The following is a 19,859-nucleotide window of genomic DNA, read 5'->3' on the forward strand; positions in this document are numbered from 1 at the left end:
TGCTCCTTGGCTGAATGATGATTCCTCCTCTGATTGACTTGTTGCGCTCTGGATTTGTTTGATCTTCATGATATGACTTCAAGTTGCTAATGCGAAGGACCGGGTGTATCTTCATCCATGCTGGTAGGTTGACTTGTTGGAAGTTAGGCCAAGTTTTGAGATGATTGAGACTGGACCCTCGTACTTGCGAACGAGTCTGATGTCTTTGTCCCCTTGGAATCTCAATTGTCCAGGCCTCAACTTGATTAACACTAAGTCACCTTCTTTAAACTCCAGTGGTCTGCGTTTCTGAACTGCCCACTTCTTCATTCTTTTTTATGTTTTTTCTAAATAAGCTTGGGCAATCTCTGTCGTTTTCTTCCAGTCTTTTGTGAAGTGAAAGGCTCGCTGGTTTCGACCATGATGTTCGTCCACTATGTGGGGCAACAGTGGCTGCTGTCCATTAACAACTTCAAAAGGGCTCTTATTCGATGAAGAACTCTTTTGAGAGTTGAAGAAAAATTGAGCTACATCGAGTAGTTACAGCCAGTTCTTATGATTGGCATTGAAAAAGTGGCGCAAGTACTCCTCCAACATCTCGTTGAATCCTTATGTTTGCCCATCTGTCTATGGATGGTAGCTCGAGGATATGTTCAATTGTGAACCCAAGAGGCTGAATAGTTTGGACCAAAAGGTCCCAGTGAATCTCCCATCTCGATCACTAACAATGTTCTGGGGCACTCCCAAATATTTGACAATAAGCTTGAAGAATTGTCGTGCTGTCTCCTCTACCGAAAAGTACTTCGACACCGGGATGAATGTTTCATACTTCGAGAATCTATCCATGACCACCAAGATCGCACTTAAATCCTCTGTCTTCGGTAGGCTAGTTATAAAGTCAAGCGACACACTCTCCCATGGTTGGCTTGGGACTCACAATAGCTCCAAGAACCCAGGTGTCTTGTTCCTCTCGACCTTGTCTTGCTGATAAACGAGGCAGGTCTTGGTGTACTCCACTACATCATCTCGCATCTGTGGCCAGTAGTATCCCTGCTTCAAAAGAGCATGCGTTCTCTGCCACCCTGGATGACATGCCCACAGGGTGTCATGACACTCGCTTAGTAATGTCTTCCACAAATCTCTAGCTTTCTGAACATACAAGCGATCCCCTTTGGCCCACAGAAGATCATTCTTCACCCAGAACTGTCGATTCTTGCCTTCTCTCACGAGCTTCAGGATGGTTTTGACAACTGGGTCTTTCTCCAGGTTTTCCTTGATGCGCTCCTTGAGTGGAGTGTTCACCACGCTAGTCGAAAAACTAGCCAAGATCTATAGAGTTGCTAATTCTGCTTTGCGACTCAAGGCATCAGCTGCCTGGTTCAAGCATCCTGCCTTGTCGTTACGCCTTACTTCCTTAGAGCCATTACTAAGTGATTTTAAAATGTGCATTTAACTCGCTAATCGAGGTTTTAAGACAAACGTGTAATTAAACCATAAACAAGGTCATAAACTTTGAAAATAATTCCATTTACTGAAAATCATAAAGTGTTTAACATTTGGGATCCCAAAACACTATTTAGAAATGTTTACAACACATGAATACAAGCAGAGTCGACTAGACGAAAAAATCTAAGTTTAGTACAATCATCTCCCAAATACCCCTGGACGTGGCAGCGAGGCAGGCCAAACATGTACGAGCCGCTTCGCGCTCTCCATACTCATGGTTGGTTGACCTTTCCCTTGCCCTTACCTGCACCATAGAGCACCCGTGAGCGAAATCCCAGCAAGAAAACCCTCACAAGTAGATAACATATGTATATCAAACACTTAGCATATAAACAGGCCATCAATAGGCTATACACATACGGCCATCCCGTCCTAGGTGCTTTACCAGGCCCTGGGTTCGCAGTCCACACTGTGAGGATATCCCAGGTATCCTTTAGGGTCTCGCCTTGGCAACTCGCACTCTGCGTGCTAAACGCTGCTCTCGGCCCCTTGCCGCACTCGACCTTACACTCCACGTGATTAACACCGTTCCCAGCCTTGCCGATCTCGGCCTGCGCCGTTCCCGGCTCTTGTCGAACATTTACACATATGCATGCATAGCATAATAAAGCAAATACTAACATGAACAAACTCAATCAAAGGGCTACGCCCTACAACACAATCATATAGGGCCCTGCCCTGCATACAAGCTCTACGGGAACAACAGTTTTCTTACCTGTGTCCCAAGCTTTTCAAGCACCGATGTCCTGAGCATAGTCCCCTAGTCTGAGCCTCGCTGAAACCCTAGTCACAACGCATTAACAAGATTCATCCATCAAGTTCTAATCCATTAAATAACTTCGAGCCATAACTCTAATCTTTGGGACCTTGAATTCTATCAATCGGGGTGATAAAAATCCATCCCGAGCCTTAACCTTTGAGTTCCCAAGCCTAAACACACTTTAAAGCCTTAAAATGCACTAAGAGCCGCGACCCCATAAGGCCATGCTGCTGCCCGTCCCCAAAACATAGAGCAACCCCAAATCAGGGCAAGCGCGCCACGACCCGCCCTTCTTCCAGGTCACCAAAATGCTTCGGAGGGCCACAGCTCAGCAAGAACAATGTAGTGGCCCGACCCTTCGAACCCAGAAAAATCCTTCATTTTTGTCACGAAAACGCATCCCATTAACCCCAAAATCAACCCAACAACTCAAGCTAATCATCACAGAAGTTATACCATGAACTCAGCAGGAAAGCCTAACAATAATTCTAACTCAAAACCTCATCAAACTCAAGAATGATCCATCACCCATCACACATGCAAACTCTAAGAAAACCAGCAGCTACTCAAAGCAATTCACTAAGATTAAAGCTTACCTTAAGCTGAAGTGAGTCCCCAAATCAGTTCCCTAAGCTCCAAGCCTCTAGCTCCCAAAATCCCAGCTGAAGTTCCTTAGTCTTTGATCAAATTTCGCCAAGAGTTCTCCAAACTTCAAAAGGAGAGAAAACTTCGAGAGAGAGATAGAGAGAAAATGCTTGGGTCGGTTTCTACACGTTTCTGAGTGTTTCTTGAATTCTGTTATATTTAACTTAGGTCTTTAAGGTTACCTCAAGGTTCGGGGTGCCAAAAACGTCCCCGAGGGTAAAATGGTAAATTTCCCCAATATTCCCTCTTAAACATTCTAACCTCAAATATATCTCCAAATATTTATTTCCGTAACCCGATAACCCCATGAAATATCTAATACCCAAAATACCCCTCGACTCGCCTCGAGTCGGATATTCAACCCCATTGTGACTTCCTGGCTAACGACTCCCTAAGACTGTCCCAGATCGTGCTACATAGATATATCACAAGCATGTCACATTTATCTCATTTATCAAATTTATGCCCTCAACGGGCTAAAATTAAAAACATGCCCTTAATATCCAAACGGGGCCCACATGCATATTTAATTCAACTAAACATGCATCTCTAATCACATATTCACATAAATTCACATATTATAACCATAATTCAGTTATTGCCTTCCAGGCACGCTAATCAAGGCCCTAAGCCTTATTAGCAAATTTGGGTTACTACAACTATCCCCACACAGAAATTTCATCCTCAAAATTACCTGAACAACTCGAAATACCGCTCCCGCATTTCTGAATCAAGTTCCCATGTTGCCTCCTCAATCTTCCTGTTCTTCCACAACACTTTCACCAAGGCGATGGTCTTGCTTCGCAAGACTTTATCCTTCCGGTCAAGAATCTGAACCGACTTCTCCTCATAAGACAAATCCTGGTCCAGCTCCAAATTCTCATAACTCAAAGCGTACGTCGAATCTGATACATACTTTTAGAGCATGGATACACGAAAAACATCATGATCCCCTGACAAAGCTGGAGGCATCGCCAGTCTATAAGCTACCTCTCCAACGAGTTTCAGAATCTCGAAGGGGCCAAAAAACCTAGGGCTCAGCTTGCCCCGAACACCAAACCGTTTCATTCCCCTCAAAGGTGAAACCCTAAGAAACACATGGTCACCAACCTGAAATTTCACACTCCTGTTTTTCAGGTCTGCATAACTCTTCTGGCGACTCTGGGAGGCGAGCATTCACGCTCTAATCTTCTCAATCTCTTCATTGGTCCTCTGAACCATCTCAGGACCCTAATAACTCTTCTCACCTGTCTCATCCCAATGGATAGGTGATCTACACTTCCTTCCATAAAGCATCTCATATGGAGCCACTCCGATAGTCGCCTGATAACTGTTATTGTACAAGAACTCGATCAAAGGGAGATGCTTACTCCAAGATCCCCCAAAATCTAGCACGCAGGATCGCAATATATCCTCCAATATCTGAATCGTCCTCTCAGACTGTCCATCTATCTGAGGATGATAAGCGGTATTAAATCGTAACTACATGCCCATAGCCTTCTGCAGACTCTCCCAAAACTTGGAAGTGAAGGTGGGGTCCCTGTCGGATACTATCGACCTCGGAGCCCCATGAAGTCAAACAATTTCCTTCATATATAACTCAGCATACTGCTCCACAATATAAGTCGTCTTTACAGGTAAAAAGCGGGCAGACTTGGTATACTTATCCACAATCACCCACACCGAGTCATGCTGTCCCACGGTCCTCAACAAACCAACCATGAAGTCCATGGTGATATCATCCCACTTCCATTCTGGAATCCCCAGAGGTTGCAGCAACCCTGCTAGCCTCTGATGTTCAGCCTTGACCTGCTGACAAGTTAAGCACTTGGTCACATAATCCACCACATCCCTCTTCATGCCCGACCACCAATACAAAACTCTCAAATCCCGGTACATCTTCGTCGTATACGGATGCAAGGAATAGGGAGTGGTATGCGATTCATCTAAGATCTCTCGCCGGATATCAGAATCCATCAGAACACAGATTCGACCCTTGTACTTTAGTAACCCTATCTTTGAAATAGAAAAGTCCTGAGCCGCTCCGACTAAGACGTTCTCTCTGTGACCTCTCAACTGGAAATCTTTCCCCTGTGCCTCCTTGATCCTCTTAAGGAGTGTAGACTGAAGAGTGATGTTGGCTAACCGACCAACCACCAACTCTATACCCGCTTTAGTCATCTCCTCAGCTAGCTTATCAGATATCTATCTCGAACTAAACAACTGTCCTGGGCCTTTCCGACTCAATGCATCAGCCACTACATTAGCCTTCCTAGGATGGTATAGGATATCACAATCATAATCCTTAACGAACTCTAACCACCGTCTCTGGCACATATTCAGATCCTTCTGAGTAAAGAAGCACTTCAAGCTCTTATGATCAGTGTATATCTCACACTTCTCACCATATAGATAATGTCTCCAAATCTTAAGTGCGAATACCATCACTGCCAACTCCAGATCATGCATGGGATATCTCTGCTCATACTCCTTTAACTGTCTCGATGCATATGCTATCACCTTATTAGCTTGCATCAACACACACCCTAAACCCTGTCAGGAAGCATCACAATAAACAACAAACTTCTCATTATCTGTCGGCAGACTCAACACTGGAGCGGTGATCAGTCGCCGCTTCAACTCTTTAAAACTGTTCTCACATTTATCTGTCCAAACATACTTTGTCTTCTTCTTTGTCAATTCTGTCAATGGCGTAGCTATCCTGGAGAATCCCTCCACGAACCGCCGATAATATCCTGCCAATCCCAGAAAACTCCTCACTTCAGGAACATTGCTCGGTCCAGGCCAATCTCACTGCCTCAATCTTACTTGGGTCACCCAGAATCCCCTCCTTACTGATGATATGGCCCAGAAATGTAACTTACGATAACCAGAACTCGCACTTGCTGAACTTAGCATATAAGCTATGCTCTCTTAACTGCTGCAATACCAATCATAGATGCTTCTCATGCTCTGAATCTGACCGAGAGTACACCAAAATGTCGTTGATGAACACAATCACAAAAATATCCAAATAATCCTTGAAAACTCTATTCATCATATCCAAAAAATCTGCTGGGGCATTGGTTAATCCAAAGGACATAACTAGGAATTCATGGTGTCCATACCTCGTTCGGAAAAGTGGTCTTTGGTATGTCCTCCCCTTTAATCCTTAACTGATGGTAACCTGATCAGAGGTCTATCTTGGAAAACATTGTTCTTCCCTGTAACTGATCAAATAAATCGTCGATCCTAGGTAGTGGATACTTGTTCTTAATGGTTAACTTATTCAGCTCCCTGTAGTCAATACACATCCTAAGAGATCCATCCTTCTTCTTGACGAACAACACAGGAGCACCCCATGGGGAGAAACTCGGTCTAATGAACCCCAAATCAAGTAACTCCTGCACCTGAATCTTCAACTCTTTTAATTCTGCTGGAGCCATTCTGTAAGGTATCCTACTGGCTCTACCCCTGGCGCCAACTCTAAAACAAAATTAATCTCCCGTTGCGGTGGAAACCCTAGCGGATCTTCTGGAAATAAATCTGGAAACTCACACACTAATCTAGTCTCATCCGGTCCAACCGACATAACCCTAGAGGTATCCACAACATTCGTTAGGAATCCTATGCAACCTCCCTGCATCAGGTCTCTTGCCTTCAGTGCTGAAATCATAGGTATCCGCGGTCCACCAAATGCTCCCACAAATACAAAGGTTACCTCCCCTTCTGGTTCAAAGGTCACCATCCTCGCTTACAGTCAATTGTCGCCCCATACTTTGATAGCCAATCCATCCCCAGGATCATATCGAAGTCATCCATCACAAGCTCAATTAGATCAGCAAACAATTCCTTACCATCTACCTTTACTGCTAAAGCTCTAATCCACCTCCTAGAGACTACTAGTTCTCCAGTCAGCAACAAAGTCTGAAAACCCCTAGCATACAAAACACTAGGTCTACACAGCTGATCTATCACTCTAGCAGACATAAACAAATAAGTAGCTCCCGAATCAAACAATGCAGTATAAGGAGAACTAGCACTAGAAATCTGACCTGTCACAACCGAGGGGCTAGCCTCCACCTCAGTCTGAGTCAAACTAAATACTTTGGTAGGAGCGAGACTGTCGCTCTGCTACGACTCCTCTTTCCTGACTTATGGGCAGTCCCTCTTTAGATGATTGGCACTCCCACAGACAAAGCAGGCGTTAATCCTGCACTCACCCTGGTGTCATCGTCTGCACCATGGACACACTGGAAAGCTCCTCCAGTTGTCACCTCTGCCTTGACGGCCACCAAAAGCACCCCGTGCCCTCCAATCTGAGCTAGGACGAACAAAAGAATCTGGGGCCTTTCTCTTCTGCTCATTAGAGCCACTACCTTCACTGGATCCAATAAAAAGAGGCACCATCCTCCTGGCATCGCACCTAACTGCGCTTTCTCTCCAAATCTGGTCCTCGACCCCCTCAGCTGTAATGGCCTTGTCTACAACCTGAGCATCACGGGTGATCATAACGTTCAATCCCAGTACAAATCTGTCTCTTCTTGCCGTATCAGTTGGCACTAAATCTGGTGCAAACATCGCCAACCGATCAAATCTCAGAGCATACTTAGTAATTGTCAACCGGTTCTGAGTTAGGTTGATGAACTCGTCAACCTTCGCAGCTCGAACTACAACATTGTGATACTTCTCATTAAAGATATTTCTGAACTCTTCCCAAGTCATAGCAGCCACATTCCTTCTCTGAACTACCACATCCCACTAGATGCGGGCATCCTCTCTAAACATGTAGCTAGCACAAGCTACCCCCTCATTCCCCTCAACCCTCATAAAATCCAGAATTGAGGAAATCATATTCATCCACTGCTCTGCCCGCAGTGGATCTGATCTGAGACCTTGAATTCTATCAATCCAGGTGATAAAATCCATCCCGAGCCTTAACCATTGAGTCCCCAAGCCTAAACACACTTTAAAGTCTTAAAATGCACTAAGAGCCGCGACCCCATAAGGCCATGCCACGGCCCGCCCCCAAAACAGAGAGCAACCCCAAATTAGGGTAGGCGCACCGCGGCCCTAGCCAGGGCATGTCGCGGCCCGCCCTTCTTCCAGGCCACCAAAATGCTTTGGAGGGCCGCGGCTCAGCAAGACCAATGTCGCGGCCTGACCCTTCGAACCCAGAAAAATCCTCCATTTTTGTCACGAAAACCCATCCAATTAACCCCAAAATCAACCCAAAAACTTAAGCTAATCATCACAGAATTTATACCATGAACAAAGCAGCAAAGCCTAACAATAATTCTTGCTCAAAACCTCATCAAACTCAAGAATGATCCATCATCCATCACACATGCAAACTCTAAGAAAACCAGCAGCTACTCAAAGCAATTCACTGAGATCAAAGCTTACCTTAAGCAGAAGTGAGTCCTCAAATCAGTTCACTAAGGTCCAAGCCTCTAGCTCCCAAAATCCCAACTGAAGTTCCTTAGTCTTTGATCAAATTTCATCAAGAGTTCTCCAAACTTCCAATGGAGAGAAAACTTCAAGAAAGAGATAAAGAGAAAATGCTTGGGTCGATTTCTACAAGTGTCTGAGTTTTTCTTGAATTTTGTTTTATTTAACTTAGGTCTTTAAGGTTACCTCAAGGCCCGGGGTGCCAAAAACATCCCCGAGGGTAAAATGGTAAATTTCCCCAATATTCCCTCTTAAACATTCTAACCTCAAATATATCTCCAAATATTTATTTCCATAACCCGATAACCCCATGAAACATCTAATACCCAAAATACCCCTCGACTTGCCCCGAGTCGGATATTCAACCCCGTTGTGACTTCCTGGCTAACGGCTTTGGGGAGTTTATCTAGCATCATGTCCCCATACATCTTCGAGACCCTCGTAATTTCAAGTGGAACAATCTCTTCCACTGTTTCTTCGAACACGGTGGGTACCAATACATAAGTGGGCTCCTGTTTCTTCACACCCTTCTTAAACTGTAAAGCTGATAGCAGCTTCACACCAGGGGGTGGTATCACCTTTGTAAGCACCATTGTAGGAGTCTCTCCCATTTTGAGCAAACTCCCAGTAGAAGGAATCGGGATGGCACCTTTCTTGATTAGGAAGTCCATTCCCAAAACTACATGAAATTCATCCACATAGACCACCACTAAGCCAGTCTGCCCCTCCCACATGTCGATCTTATCTTTTACGCCTTTAACCACTCCAGTTGTGGCTAAGGCCTTTGAGTTGATCGCTTTCATGCGATCTGCATCTTTCTCTAGTTTTAGTCCCAGTCGCTTGGCTTCGAGTTCTGAGATGAAGTTGTGGGTGGTGCCAGTATCAATCATCACGCTCTTGGCCGACTTGTCATTGATGGTGGCATCCACAAACATTAGCCCTTTCCCTAGGGTCTTCTTCCCTTTTTCACCATGCTTCTTGAAAGCATTCAACAGGCGGACAGCGCCCATGTGCGCATACTCTTCATCCTCCTCATCTTCTTCACTCTGTTCTTCTTGACCAATGAGGGCATTCAACTTGCCCCTGTAAGGGAAAACTACCGACTTATGATGTCCCTTTCAGAGCCAACAAGCTAGCGGCTTCTTCCCTGCAGCAGCATCTGTACCGCTGGAAGAACTGGACTCTACTGTCCTCTTCTCTCCCCCACTCTTACCCTGCCATGACTTCCTAGACTTCTTACTCCCAGTGCTACTTGAGCTGGTTGGAGGGGTAGCCCTCTTCAGCAGGCTGATCTCCAGAGTGTAGTCTGTCAAGCATTTAGCAGCAGCTTGAGCGGTGGATAGGTCAGACACGCTGTCTCTGAAGTTCTTGTTTGGCCCACGGTTTCAATCCCTCGAGGAAGAAGAAGAGCCTTTCTACTTCAGACATGGCCTTTATATCGAGCATTAGTCCCAAAAACTTCTTCACATATTCTCGAACTGTCCCGACTTGTTTAAGCTCTCTCAACTGGCATCGAGCCATGTAGGCGACATAATCTGGTAGAAATCGTGTCTTCATTTCTCTCTTCAAGTCTCCCCATGATGTGATGGTGCAACTACCATTCTCAATGTCATCATACTTTGTCTTCCACCACACCTTGGCATCCCTGGACAAGTACATGTTAGCCATAAAAATCTTTCCTTCTTCAGAATCGGCTCGTACGACTCTAAAATAGTGTTCCATGTTGAAGAGAAAATTTTCCAAGTCTTTTACATCTCTAGTCCCATTATAGGGCCTCGGCTCAGGCACTTTAACTCGGCCATATTCCATACCTATCAGTCCTGTTGCAGGAGCAATCCCAACAACTCGCATGGTTAGGTTCACCTTCACCGTTAGCTCAGTCGTTTCTTCTCTGAGCGCGCCAACTGACTCCCTGCAGTCTTCTGTGATGTCATTTTTGGATACTTGTTGTTCCTTCAACATGCGCTCCACTATTGCAATGCACTCTTCCCATCGAGGGTTAACAGAAGTACTTGTTGGAGTGTTTCTTTACTCCAACGCAATTATTCTGGATAGCAGAACATCATTTTCCTTCACTAGCACAGCTATGCGTTGCTTCCATCTGACGATCCAGAGTTACGGCTTGTAGAGGAAAGATCCCTGACCCTCTCATCCAAGCCATCTAGTTCCTCCACGGGCTTCTCAAGCGCTTCGATCCTCTGAGTGTTGCTCACCATTTGTGTGTTATGCCAAGCTTTCTCTAACCTGTCTTTGATACCAACTGTCATGGGTCGGCTATTTGGGTACTCCAAGGAGACAGAACGTGCGACACTAAAGGACACTCCAAGCTAGCAAGTCAGCCTACAACACACACCTGCGGGTAAACAAACTCAGTGGTTAGCCACAAACACATCTCGAACATGCAACATGCAATAACGAAGTATGAGCAAGCACAAAGCAAGTCATTCCTTGGAACATCCACACAACACAAAGCACACAACAAGGCAAGTGGCACGCGATGGCCCAACGAAGACAACAAACAAGTAACAAATAGGCAATAAGGAGGCATACAAGGGCAAGTATGGATAAACATCATTTTATTAATATATAGCTGATGAGTCCGTTTTTAGCATAGTTTTAACATGTGTTTAGGATCAGTTTGAGTCATTTTTGGTGGAGTGTGTTGCGGTATTATGCTTGTTTTGGTATGTTTTCAGGAAATAGGAGAGGAAATCGTGAAGTTTGGCAAATGACTGGAAAATCAGTTGAAATTGAGCAATTTGTGCTAAAAGTTGATAAGAAGGAAGCTGAAGACTCATTCGCGGAGATAATTGGTAGATTTGCAGTTTGGAATCGAGATTTTGGAAGAATTTTAGGGGCCGCGACGCTTGAATGGAGAGCTGCGGCCCAAGGGAGAAACAGAAAGTTGCCTAAATTCTGGAATTTTGAAGGGCTGCGGCGCCTGGGGGACGCACCGCGACGCTTGCTGAAGTCAGAGAGGGCGCTTGCTGAAGCATTGACACGCGCCACGGCGCGTGTGGCTGCACGTGAATTTTCGAATTTGTTAGTTTTTTTTAGGATTTTGGTTTAAATACGTTTTTAGAGTTAATTTTAGGGAGAAGGCAGAATTAGAAAGAGATAAGTCTTTGGAGGCAGAAGAAAAACATGGAGGATCTAAAAGTTTGAATTCTTCTTCTCTTCTGTAATCTCTCTACTGATGTTATTGTTTATATTTAATTTGGTTGATGTCATTATGTCTGCTTTGAACTAATCTTATTATTAGGGTTTTAGTGGATTCTTCTTGAAACTATGATTTCTTAATGAAATTTTTCTGAATTTCTTTCTTCTGCTGTGGATTATTTATCGTACACTTAATGCTTGTGAATGTTTGATCGTCATTTACATGTCCATATGATTTTAACCTAAACTCTGAAAAGAAAAGGATAATTATGCTAAAGATAAATAATCACAATTTCATGTTAGACGAAAGTACTTTTATGAGTTGTGTAGTTTAGGGATTGTGTGTTTAAAGCCTGCAATATATTGATTTACCACAGAGATGTAGGGAATAGTATATTGTAGAGAATTATAGATCCTAACAAGACTACTACAACAGAATTAAGAAATCTTGAGAATTGAGTAGAAATCATAAGTGGAAAGTTGATGAAACTAAAGCCCTAACTCTTGCATCTATTAAATTAAATCAACTCTTATTACTGCATTTATTTAAGTGTTAGTAGTTTCCTAATTTTTAGTAGTAAGTATTTTAATTGTAATCTGAAATTATTAAGCAAATCAATTAGAATTAGGAATTAATTGTTGGTGATTAATATCAGTCTTCGTGGGATCGACACTTAACTTATCATATATTACTTGATTAGACCACGTATACTTGTGTGTTACATTTTTGCGATCAAGTTTTTGGCGCCGTTGCCGGGGACTGTTTTTGTTAATACCAATAAGTTAATTTTTTTTCTAAATTGAATTTTTTTTTACATTTAATCCGGATCAAGGTTCTCTTGTATTTCAGGACTAGTTGGTATATGCGAAGTAATAGAAAAAAACAGGTTATACCAATAGACCGGGAAATTGAAAGAACGTGCAGGCAGAACCGGAAAATAAAAAGGAAATTGGAATTCACCATGGCTGATAATCTAGGAAATGGCGCTAATAATGGTCAAGGGGCTACGGAGGGTCCAAGGGAGCAAGGAGAACGAACACTGAGAGATTATGTACTTTCTACTGTTACAGGAGTGCATTTCAGACCTCCAACCATTGCTGCAAACTACTTTGAGATTAAGCCAGCCATTCTTCAGATGGTTCAAACAACTGTTCAGTTTGGAGGTATGCCGACGGAGGACCCTAATTTACACATAGCTAAATTCCTGGAGTTATGTGCTACGTTCAGGATGAATGGGGTGAGTGATGATGTTATAAGACTGAGGCTATTCCCATTTTCATTGAGGGATAGGGCGAAAAGTTGGCTGATTTCCTTACAAGAGAATTCAATCACTACATGGGAGGAGTTAGCTCAGAAATTCCTTGCCAAGTTCATTCCTCCAGCGAAGGCTGCAAAGTTAAGGGGTGAGATTAATAATTTTTATCAGTTGGATGGAGAGTCATTGTATGATTCTTGGGAGCGCTTTAAGGAGTTTCTAAGGAAGTGTCCGCACCATGGAATAGAAAAGTGGATGTTGGTGCATAATTTTTATAATGGTTTGAATGGGACGACAAGAACAATTATAGAAGCTGCGGTGGGAGGTGCTTTTATGAGCAAAAGTGCTAATGAGGCATATGAGCTATTAGAGGAGATGGCGATGAACAATTACCAATGGCCAAATGAAAGGGGGCAGCCAAAGAAGGTGGCTGGAATGATGGAAGTGGATGCCATAACCATGCTTACCGCTCAAGTAGCAGCTTTGACGAAGCAATTGCAAAAGACTACCCTACCCTCTCAAGCTATGCAAGTTCAAAACTCATGTGAAGTGTGTGGTACAGCCCATCAACCAAACCAATGCCCTGCTACAGACATGAATAATATGCCCATGGAAGAAGTTCAAGCCATAGGAAATTACCCAAGACAGCCAAACAATCCCAATTCCATGGCTTACAACCCAGCTTGGAAGAACCATCCCAATTTTTCCTGGTCTAACAACCAAAACACTCTCCAACCTTATCCTCAACCTCAGCCACCTTATATACCTACCCAAAATAGGCCACCCTATCCACAACAATATGCACACCAAAATCCTCCACCGGGCTACTATCAACCACAAAATAGACCACCCCCACCCATGCCAATGAAACCAGCTGAATCCCAATCTGATGTGCTTAACCAATTCATGACTGAGACTAGGGCATCCATAAGAAGTTTGGAGACTCAAATAGGGCAATTGGCTACTTTAATGACTAATAGAGCTCAAGGAAATTTGCCTAGCACTACAGAAGTTAATCCTAAAGAGCAGTGCAAGCTATTACCTTGAGGAGTGGAGAGAAATATGAAGGGCCAAAGAAGAGTCAGTCAGTTGAAGGAGAGAAGAAGTTGGATGATAAGAAGGTTACTGAAGACCTTAAGGAAGAAGAGGAGACCCCACCTGTAACTATTGAGCATCATGTTAGAGTTCCATATCCACAAAGACTTCGCAAGCATAATTTGGATAAGCAGTTTGCAAAGTTTTTAGAGGTGTTCAAGAAGTTACACATAAATATACCATTTGCGGAAGCATTAGAACAAATGACAAGCTATGTAAAGTTCATGAAGGAGATTCTCTCAAATAAGAGAAAAATGGGTGATTATGAAACAGTGGCATTAACAGAAGAATGCAGCGCAATTTTGCAACGGAAGCTTCCTCAAAAGTTGAGAGATCCTGGGAGTTTTACCATTCCATGCACTATTGGGGAGTTCGAATGTAAGCATGCTTTATGTGATTTGGGGGCGAGTATTAATATAATGCCTTTGCCTTTATTCCGAAGGCTTGGTTTGGGGGAAGCTAGGCCAACTACAGTAACATTACAGCTGGCTGATAGATCTGTGAAGTATCCTCGTGGTATTATAGAAGATGTGTTGGTAAAGGTGGATAAGTTTATTTTTCCGGCTGATTTTATAGTACTTGATATGGAGGAGGATGAGAATGTTCCAATTATTTTGGGGAGACCATTTTTAGCAACTGGGCAAGCATTGATTGATGTGAAAAAGGGAGAGTTGAAGCTGAGAGTTCAAGGGGAGGAAGTAGTATTTAATGTGTTTAAGGCTATGACTTATCCTAAAACAAGTGATAGTTGTTTCTCTGTTGATGTGGTCGAAGAAGTAGTGGAAAGGAGAACATTAAGGGAGGATCCTCTTGAGTTGAGTCTTATAGTTGATGATGTAGATGGTGAGGAGAATGAAGAGGTGATGAGTTACTTAAATTGGATAAAATCAGCTGAGCCTTGGAAACATAAGAAATTTGAAGAGTTGGGGACAGGACCAGACATACCATTACAATCGATTCAGAAGCCACCTGTTTTAGAGTTAAAGGTTTTACCAGACCACCTTCGTTATGCTTATCTTGGGGAGAAAGAGACTCTTCCAGTTATAGTCTCATCATTTCTTTCGGAGGTAGAGGAGGAGAAATTGTTGAGGGTGTTACGGGCGCATAAAACTGCTATAGGGTGGACTTTGGCTGATATAAGAGGAATTAGTCCATCAACAGTCATGCATAGAATTCTGATGGAAGATGAGGCGAAACCGAATATCGACGCTCAAAGAAGGCTTAATCCAACAATGAAAGAAGTGGTGAGGAAAGAGATTTTGAAGTGGTTGGATGCTGGGGTGATTTACCCAATTTCTGATAGTGCTTGGGTAAGCCCAGTGCAAGTGGTACCGAAAAAAGGGGGTATGACGGTGATAAAGAATGCAAGCAATGAATTGATTCCAACTAGGACAGTGACGGGGTGGAGGATATGTATTGATTATCGGAAGTTGAATAAGGCAACGAGGAAAGATCATTTTCCTTTGCCTTTCATTGATCAAATGTTGGATAGATTGGCGGGGCATAATTACTATTGTTTTTTAGATGGGTACTCGGGCTATCATCAGATCGTAATTGCACCGGAGGACCAAGAAAAGACAACTTTTACGTGTCCTTATGGGACTTTTTCTTTTTGGAGGATGCCATTCGGGTTGTGTAATGCACCAGCCACGTTTCAACAGTGCATGATGGCAATATTCTCTGACTTGGTTGAAAAAGGGATTGAAATTTTTATGGATGATTTTTCAGTTTATGGGTCCTCTTTTGACATGTGTTTGATGAATTTGGAGATGGTGTTGAGAAGGTGTGAGGAGTCGCATTTGGTGCTTAATTGGGAAAAGTGCCACTTTATGGTTAGTGAAGGCATTGTATTGGGGCACAAAATTTCTAAGAAAGGAATTGAAGTGGATCGTGCTAAGATTTCTACCATAGAGAATTTGCCACCGCCAATTTCAGTTAAAGGAGTGAGGAGTTTTTTGGGCCATGCAGGATTTTATCGAAGATTTATCAAAGACTTCTCTAAGATCTCAAAGCCGCTGCCTAACTTGTTGATGAATGGGGTTCCGTTTGATTTTAATGATGATTGTTTGGATGCTTTCAAGACTCTCAAGGAGAAGCTCATTTCAGCGCCGATAGTATGTACTCCTAATTGGGAACTTCCATTTGAGCTTATGTGCGATGCTAGTGATTATGAGGTTGGAGCGGTTCTTGGGCAGTGAGTGGATAAGGTATTTCGAACTATATATTATGCTAGTCGGACTTTAAATGATGCTCAACTGAATTATGCAACAACGGAAAAAGAACTTCTAGCCATAGTTTATGCCTTCGACAAGTTCCGTCCATATTTGATTGGAAACAAGGTGGTAGTCTATACGGATCATTCGGCAATAAAGTATCTCATGACTAAGAAAGATTCCAAGCCTCGTCTTATTCGGTGGATTTTGCTATTACAAGAATTTGATGTGGAAATTAAGGATAAGAAGGGTACTGAGAACTTGGTAGCTGATCATCTGTCTCATTTAGAAGTTGGGGTAAATTGTCTTAATAAAGGAGTTCAGATTAATGATGCTTTCCCTGATGAGCAGTTGTTCGAATTGAATGTTGGTAAGGAGGTTCCATGGTTTGCGGACTATGTAAATTATTTGGCTGCCAAGGTTATACCCCCTGAAATGACAAGGCAACAATTAAAGAAGTTTTATTCGGAGGTGAAGCATTATTATTGGGAGGAGCCTATTCTGTACAAGCATTGCCTGGATCAAGTTAATCGTAGATGTGTTCCTGAGGAGGAGATGTTGTCAATCTTAACTCACTGTCATAGTTTGCATTGCGGTGGTCATTTTGGCGGAACAAGAACAGCTGCGAAAGTTTTGCAAAGTGGGTTTTACTGGCCTACATTATTTAAGGATGCTAATGATTTTGTCAAAAGTTGTGACCGTTGTCAACGAACTGGGAACATATCGAGAAGAGATCAAATGTCGATGACCGGTATTTTGGAAGTCGAGCTATTTGACGTATGGGGGATCGACTTTATGGGTCCCTTCCCATCATCGTATAATAACAAGTATATTTTGCTTGCGGTAGATTATGTTTCTAAATGGGTAGAAGCTGCAGCAACTCCTACTTGTGAGGGGAAGGAAGTTATTAAATTCCTTCATAAAAATATCTTCACTCGATTTGGTACTCCAAGAGCTATTATTAGTGATCGGGGAAGTCATTTTTGCAATAAGTGGTTCACCGCTCTTTGTGCGCGTTATGGTGTTCATCATCGCAAGGCATTATTTTATCACCCAATTGCAAATGGCCAAGCTGAAGTATCGAATAGAGAAATAAAATGTATCTTGGAAAAGACAGTAAATACTTCGAGGAAGGATTGGTCGAAGAAGCTCGATGATTCACTTTGGGCTTATCGCACGGCATTTAAAACTCCGATTGGAATGTCACCATATCGATTGGTGTTTGGTAAGGCTTGTCATCTACCGGTGGAATTGGAGCATAGAGCCTTTTGGGCTGTGAAAAAGTTGAATGTTGATCTCTTCATGGCGGGGCAGAATAGGCTTATGGAGTTAAATGAACTGGAGGAATTCCGAAATGAAGCCTATGAGAATGCGAAGATATATAAGGAGAAATCGAAGGCTTTTCATGATAAGAAAATATTGAGGAAAGATTTTCAACCAGGGGATAAAGTTTTGCTTTTTAATTCTAGGCTTAAACTTTTTCCTGGAAAACTGAAGTCAAGATGGTCTGGACCATATACGGTAGTATTTTCACTTCCTTATGGAGCAGTACAAGATCATAGTGAAAAGACAGGAGATTTTAAGGTGAACGGACAGAGATTGAAGCATTACTTGGAGGGACTGGTGGAGACATGTAGGACCGTGGTCGAGTTGGAATTGATTTGATCTGAAGACTAAAGCAGCGTCCGGCTAAATGACGTTAACGACAGCGCTCATAGGAGGCATTCCTATGTTTGTTTTTAATTTTTAGTTCAGTTAGTATGTAAAAATCATGAACAATTTTTAGTTTAGTTGTGGTTGTACTTATTATTTTGTTTAGTTTTTAGTTTTCCTTTTAATGTAATAGAACTGTGGAAATCGTGAAACTATATATAAAAAAAAAATAATAATTTAGAAAAATAATAAAAATAATTTTTTTTTAAGATTTGGGATTTTGGAGAGAGGGCCACGGCGCCTGCAATAAGAGCCGCGGCCCTTGACGAAGTCAGAGAAAGGGGGCTCGGTTCTGAGAAGAGCGCCGCGGCGCCTATAGGAAGTGTCGCGGCGCTTGGCGAATTCCAGAGAGTCCAGAAGGCATACGCGCCGCAGCGCTTGGAGGTGCGCGCCGCGGCGCGCACGCGCTTCCGAAAATTAAAAGAGGTTTCCCTCTTATTCTTTTTTCCATTCTTCCCATTTTGAAAAAATTCCACAACTCCTTTCTACTCATTTTCTCTCTAAATTTCTTCATTCTACCCAGAAATTTTTCCCATTTCCCCTTATTATCTCTTGAATCCACATATGTCTTCTCCTTCTCACTTCATAATCTGAAATCCCTAAACCCCCAAATTTTCTTCAAGCCCTAATTTTTCAATTTCTATCAATTGGAGTGGTGATTTCATGCTTATTTGGTGCAATTGGAGAGTTCAAGAGGAGATTATCACTATCAAGTAAGTGTTTCTCCCAATATTCAGATTTTTGTTGGTAATTTCTTTATAAAGAAGGGAAAGAAGGGATTTTTGATTGAAGAGTATAGTGAGGATTGTGTAGTTTGGTAGTGCATTGATTTGAATCTGTTTGAAAGTTATTTGGAATTGAGGAATATTGCAAAAACAGGGGAGGTGCTGTCCAAATTTTCATAGCATATTATGGGACCTAAGAGAAACCCCTCTAGGGCATCCTCTTCTAGGAACACCAATAGACCATCTTCGTCTAGGCCATCCACTACTAAGGAACCCGAACCAGCCCCAGATTATGATGTTACCAAATTCGTAAGTAAAGCCGCTTTTGAGCGTTATACAAGGATTCGTAAGAGGAAGGTCATCAGTGATCGGGGTTTTGAGTATACGGAATCACCAAATGAACTCTCAACTTATGCAGAAATTAGAGGGGAAATTCAAAGAAGGGGTTGGGCTATGTTTGCTTCAGAGGATGTTAGCCATGCCAATTTGTCAGTGGTTTTGGAATTTTATGCAAACTATTTGGAGATGAAGAATGTAGACGTATTTGTTAGAGGTGTTCAAGTTCCGGTTGGTATAGATACTATTACTGAATTATATGATATGCCGACATATGAACGGGAGGATGATGAATATCATCAATGGGCTCATGGAGATGATATTGATTGGGTCCATGTGGCGTAAACGTTGAGTTTACCGGGAGCTCAGTTTACTGTTGTTGGTGGTGTGCCAAAATACCTGTGGCGCTATCAATTAAATCATGTGGCGCCATCAATTAAATCATGTGCACTTTGTGAGTGCAAGGCTAATGCCGACAACTCACATGTCAGATATCAACAAGGAGAGGCTGTTGTTGGTTTATGCCATTATGACTGGTATGAAAATTGATGTAGGCCGAGTGATTCGGAAGAGTATGAAGGATATCAGTATGTTGACCACTACGGGAGGATTAGGTCATGCTTCCTTAATCACCGATTTATGCCGAACTTATGGAGTGGTTATGTTTGGAAGTGATGTAGTTCGGAAACCCATGTCGGCAATTTCTGCGAATAGGGTGATGGGGTATGAACTACCGACCTTAGAAGCACCACCACCTCGGCAGCGTGCTATTGATAAACGGCCCCGAGTAGATGAAGTTGACGAAGAGGATAATGAAGCGGGTATGGAGGGTACAATTCCGGAGGAGTTTGCGCAAGAAGTACCGGTTGAAAAGCCGCCTATTCAACCGGGGGCGGGTAATTTTGATCCTTACATGCATCTGATACAGAATCAGTTATAGTATTTGGTTCAGCAGAACAACTATCAGATTGCACAGCAGCAACATATGCAGCAATACATGGCGCAGCACAGTGAGTATCAA

General features: G+C 42.8%; 1 non-coding gene across 1 annotated transcript; it reads right to left on the reverse strand.

The window, feature by feature from the left end:
- Positions 1-12,894: 12,894 nt before the first annotated feature.
- On the reverse strand, positions 12,895-13,001 carry LOC133833732 (small nucleolar RNA R71). Its single transcript, XR_009893097.1, has one exon. It is a non-coding gene; the product is annotated as a small nucleolar RNA R71 (small nucleolar RNA).
- Between the last annotated feature and the right edge of the window lie 6,858 nt (positions 13,002-19,859).

Source organism: Humulus lupulus, chromosome 4 (assembly GCF_963169125.1).
Source record: "Humulus lupulus chromosome 4, drHumLupu1.1, whole genome shotgun sequence".
Lineage (NCBI taxonomy): Eukaryota > Viridiplantae > Streptophyta > Magnoliopsida > Rosales > Cannabaceae > Humulus > Humulus lupulus.